Source organism: Strix aluco, chromosome 1, assembly GCF_031877795.1.
Source record: "Strix aluco isolate bStrAlu1 chromosome 1, bStrAlu1.hap1, whole genome shotgun sequence".
NCBI classification, from domain to species: Eukaryota; Metazoa; Chordata; class Aves; order Strigiformes; family Strigidae; genus Strix; species Strix aluco.
The window spans coordinates 110805363-110811362 of NC_133931.1; positions in this window are offsets into that span (position 1 = coordinate 110805363).

The following is a 6000-nucleotide window of genomic DNA, read 5'->3' on the forward strand; positions in this document are numbered from 1 at the left end:
TATGAGATTCAACTCGAGTTTTCCACTTTGAAAAAAGTGCGTGCTGCATGTGCTCGTGGTGACTTCAGCACTTAGTGGATGCAGAATTTAACGGAGAAAGACATGAAGAATAAGAAACTTGTCTTTTTCCCCCTCTACTGCTACTTTGAACACACTTCTGGTAGTATTTACCCATTCCACGTTTTCTTGAAAAATGAACGTTGTTTAGAAATAAAAGTAGCGGTTTCTATGTGCATCTTGTCTTTTTGGGGTGTATCACCGATACCTAACATGCAGTCACACCAGGGTACATGTGGATAGAACTAAACCAAGCCAACAGCTTGTTGATGTTAAGGGAGGTGGGTCTTCTCCCTGATCTCAACCATTGATTCGTACATACTAGCATTCATCTAACCTGGTAAGAGGGCAGGGAACTAAAGCAAAAGAAAACTATACACAAAAACCATTTGCTTCTGAAGAAGCAGACAAGCTTTAAGGAGGTATCTGCATGTTTTAGATTAGTCTGATTATACCTTTCTGGATTATAGCATCTTGAAGACTAAATACTGGTGACCTGTGAAATGGCAGGTGACAGCCTTTAGAGAGTAGGTACATGATGAAAGGACAGTTATTTCATGAAGAAAAAAGGGGTTTATGTAATTTGTCAGTGATGGCTGTGTGCTCCTCCTACGTGTCCAGCTTCTTTTCCACTCACTACACCACGGATTCCCACGTCATCGCAGCTCCAGAGTACCACACTGCAGGGATTGCTGTGCTCCTACCACACTGGTGGATTTGGTGGGTCTGCAGGAAGAGCAGCGCGTGGAAATCCTGCCCTTGTGAATGGTGACACTGTTCAAAGCTCTCCAAGAGGTGTGGAGGGACAGTCCTGCCTGATGTAGATCACTGTATTCCTTTTTGTCTTGTGTGTTTTAAAAGACCCCTATCTTTTTAAAAGACACGAGGATTGCAGTGGCTATAATCCTGCAGGATGGCCCCTGGTGTAGCTCTGCAGCTGTGCTGTCATCTTGGCACTTGTTCACTGTGGAGCCGTGCCATGGTCCAAAATTTGGGCTATTTATGGAGCCAGAGGACTGAAAGAGCTGAGGTGAGAGTTACCTTCCAATGCCATAAATGGATTTGGAAACAGGTGAAGTTTGTGGTAGTTACACTTTCAACTTCCCTGTCCTTACAGTTACAGTTCTTATTACTTGCCTGTTGTATTTAGGCACTGTGTTTTTGACCCTGCTGAAACCTAGTCTGCATTTTCAGAAACTTTTCATACCGTTCCACATGCTCGGAGAGGCAAGCATCAGTGTTACTTCATTTGTGAGAGTTTCTGGTTTTGCTCCTTCCTTGACAGCCCCCTTCTCTTGATTAGGTCTTTCCTTTACTCTCTTATCCCACTCTCCTCTTGGCCCCTTGTTTATTTATCTTGTTTCTGTTAACTTGCACTTGTTCATTCTGTACTCATTTAGGAGAGCTCACTGCTGCGGGTTTCTGCTCCCCCCTGCCCTTCAGCTGGTTTATTTACTGACTCTAATTGCAATGGAGTTGTCCCACCTCAGGATACCCTCCATGCCTGCTCAGCCTGCATCGCAGCAGGAACACGGAACTCATCCTTCCTGGGCACGGGTGCTTTTTAAACTTGCAGAAAACCCCGTGACTTTCCTTTCTTCCACTGGTTCTTTGGAAGGAATTGGTGAATAATCTTTATTCCATCAGGATCAGTTAAGTGCTTCGTTCTACCTTGACTGGGACACTCGAAATACAGGCAAATACAGAGTTTTCAGGGAACTTGGGCATGTCTCCGCGCTCTAGGGCTTGGTGGTAGCGCTGAGTGGCCTTTAGGAGCACTCTGGGATACTGCTACTCAAGCAGTCGCAGCTTAAGCAGAGAGGAGAGGACAGCAGCGAGGCTGTCATTGCAGTTCTCCTGCCCGGGAGAAGTTTAACCGCTTCCCAGAGCGCTCTGGTGCAGAGGGAGAGCACGCCCTCGCCTGTCAGTGTCAAAGCTGGGCACTGTGCGATATTTGAACCCCTACCCTTTACACGTTCAGTGGCTTCACACACTAAGTGGCCTTTTGCTGAAATTCTCTCCCCCTCTCACAACCTAAGGGTGATGGTCAGGTTGTGATTTCACTGCAGCGTTCCGCAGCAGCGGTAGCATTAGGGATTAGGGCTTTACCTGTGCCTTCCCTCCTCTGACTCCAGCTTCTTTGTTTCTACAGTGTTTGCAGGTTGTGCTGTGAACCACAAAGTTCAGAGACCTTTGGGACAAGTGATGTACACCATGCACCTACTCCCTGGCTGTATTCCAGGCCTGCTTTATGTCTCACTTCACCAGATACCCCTTCAAATCAAATGTAGCCTTCCTATCAGTTCAGATGATAAATTACATTAATTTTATTGTAAATGAGTTTACAACAGACATGGTCAGTGAATGCAACGCGTGACGTATGGCCTACATTCTGAAAGAGAAAATACCAACTGGGAGAACTGCAGACACCAGTAAGAGTATGCAGCAAGGTCAGGAACAGATGTTGAGGGAGACCGCAAAAATGGAACATGTCTGTCTTGTGTTGCTTATATCTGCTCTTCTGTGACGGAGGAAAAACCATGAGGAATTTCATGTAGTAGACGTAACTCAACAGTCAAGTACTTTTATGATAATGCACCACATACAGGCCCCCAAACACGCTGCTGCTCGGATTCCAAATGCAGAACAGCTCTGACTTGTACATTCAATTCCCGCAACAGCAATTACCGGTATAATTACCTGCTCTGTCCTTGGGCAAATCAGGACCTTCCCGAGGAGTTTTTTGAAGTGTGTCCCATGTTTGCATTGGGCAGGCTTCCACATGCACAGCATAGACTTGGCTGCCCACAGAGGTTACAGAGTACATTCAGTTCAGTCTTACACTTGTTCCTACTCCCACCTGCATTTTCACGACAATCGTATTTTCCAGTATTCAGATAGAAACACTGGAAAACTTAGTAGATGCAAATTAAGGAACTAATTCAGTTCACCGGGGCAATTGCCATCACAGGCTAATGCCACACGGGTCCTGGTATGCAGCCGGCAGGGACGTACTCTATAGGTACTTCTTTTCCTAAAGGAATGAGGTTGATGTATGAGTACAGGTCACCTCCTGTTCCCCTTCACTTCAATGGGAACAGGTCTGACTGCAATCATCATAAAAGAAATGGGTACTGAGAAAGTGACTTTCAAAACCACATTTAAATTAAGACCTGAAGTTAAGAGTAAAGAGCAGTGTCTGCAGAACATTCTTTTTGCATCAATGCATTACGTGGATATAAGAGTAGTATTAAATTAGCTGGAACATTTTCCTCAGAAATTACCCCTAATAAGTGCTCAATATGGGAGCATAAGGGGTGAAAGTTCATGGAAACTTTTGAAGTAAACTGGTTACTTCTAAAACTGACTGGAGAGCTCAGTACGAACAGTTTAACAGCCTGCTGCGTGACAGGATCAAGCACACATGGTTTCACTTTGAGTTGGACCAAAACTGAAAGACTCCAACTTACCCTATGCTCTCTCGAAAGATGGCAAGGAGCAGTCTCAAAGTGATGTGTAGTCTTGGAACCACTTCAGCTCAATTCCTCTTGTCTGCTGTGAGGACAAGAGCTCAGGCCTCAGAAAGCGAGGCTGGTTCTTTCCATGTTACCCAAACATTCCCAGCAGAGTAGTATTCCTTGGTAAAAGAAGACAAGCAGGCCTCGGATAGGCAACAATTGCAGTTCAGTTCCTAGTAAACAGCAAAGACTCTCTGTGGGGACTTAAAGATCTCAGACCTTTTAACTAAAAGGATTCCATAAGTAAAACAGGAAAATGTTCTCATCAGTCAAGTGATCAATGCCAGCAAAGGGCGATTTTTCCTAAGTTAGTTCAGAGCATTTCTAGATACTGAAAAATATTGAGGGCTGGTCTACTAAGAAGCATTTTCTTACTTCTAAACAGCTAAAAATATTCCAAGTAAAAACTAAACTTAATCTGCTCCCTTCCAAGACCAAGAAGGCCTTCCGAATAATTGTCTTTCACAGACATCTCTTGCTGGGCAAGGAAATGCACAGGAATCAATCACATGTTTTACAGTCCTGCTGGTTAAAACAGAATCCGTTTCTACAGGACAGAAGATCAGCTACGCTAGTGAGCAGGCTTTCAGCAGTCACTGGGTCAGCTTACTGCCATCTCCGCTTGCGGCATGGTCCTGTCTGTGGAAAGAAAGGGAGCACCTTTGTTGACCATCAGTGCTGTGGTCTCAGATCTGTAGGTACTGCATGCTGCCTGTCCAGAGGAAAAAATGCACAAGAACTTGAGTTTAATGACATTTAATTCATTCTTTTCCATAGCTGAGGCCTCTCACAAGTCACGTGAAGAGTCCTAGATTAAAGCTTTAGTTGCACTGTCACTTTAATCTGGTACATGCAGCAGTGCTGCTGAGTCACTCCTCCTTTCTCTACCCTCACTTACTTATTCCAGTCTCCCCCTTATGCTGGAACAAGCATTTTTTCTAGTGCTGTAGTAAACTGATCTGTATTAAAAATGACATGAATTCTTTAGTTTTGTTTACTGCATCAGCACTGGTACTTGTGCCCGCATAAGCAGAGTGCCTTTTTGATAGCACTGCTGTTTATTCATGCTTAGGGAGTTAGACTGCGATTCTGCTTCTCACAAATTCGAAGTTTAGAACTGAATTCCATAAAGTAAGGGTGGAAATTCTCTAAATACAGTTTTGTATCACTGAGGAGGCTGCTTTCCCGAATCTTGCTAGCCCTGTGTCCACAACACATCAACAGCACTTGTAATAATGTTAAAATAGGAAGTCTGTACATGGTTGTTTGAAAACTGCAAATTCACTCTGGCTTTCTACATACTAATTTATGCAGATAGGCCCAAAGCTGTCTGCGTGGAACAGGGCCAAAAGACTTTGTGCTAGGAAATAAAGTAGATACAGTACCTATCAGTGGTTCAACCCTTATCTTCACAAACACCTTGAATACAGGGCTGAAGGATATGCTCCTGCAGACTAATGCCAGGTAGAGAGATCTGGCGATGCATTTGGGGGACTCCCTGGCCTCCCCTCTTCTGGGGTGGCTGCCGTGTGGGAGCTGGAGCCATAGCTGGGGCTTTCACAGCATTGCACCCATGCGGCTTGGGTGGCAGTTGCAGGTGGTACTGCTGACCACTTACCCCTAATGGAGAGTTCTCATCTCCCACAAATTATCCCCTCCCCACCCCCCACGAGAATGACAGCCACTGGTTTTAGTTTCTATCATTCCATCTCCCCAACAAAGATAATCAGAGCAGTGCTGATGTCATCTCTGATGGCAGTAATCAGCACTAGACCCCGAGGTGGCTGTTTGGCAAAACCAGCTATTTCAATTCATAACCATCCAGAACTGCAGGGAACAGAGTCAATATTTACCTAGTCAGAAAAGGTGCTGGAGAAGACTTGGCCATGTTTTGTCCCTGCCCATGGCAGGGGGTTGGAACTAGATGATCTTTAAGGTCCCTCCCAACACAAACCATTCTGTGATGTTTTTCACAGAGCAAGAAAATGAGATAAAAGTCCGAGAGAACAGTTTCCGTTATGTACTACAGGAATATTTTTATACATGAAAGATGCCAGTAAGAAGCAAATTTTCACAGGTTTAGTTCAAAATTTAAATTCTTATAGAAAGTAGAAAAGTTCTGAAAAAAGGGCTTTTCATTACTATTGAAAACCTCACATTTTATAAGCAAACTGAAAATGCTTAACCTTTTACCTCAATGTTTATAAATGGAAAAATAATGGATCAATTTACTGCATTGTTCCAGTACAGTATTCAGGCTGGAAACACAGTAAAAAGAAGTACTGCCTGCATTATTCCATTAGCATAAGCCACCTTTAAAGTCAAAGGAAAATAAGAATGCATCTATCCCTAGAGTTTAAACTAATCAAAATGCACGTACATTTATACATGCAAAAGAACTTGGCAAGAACCGCTAAAAACAAAC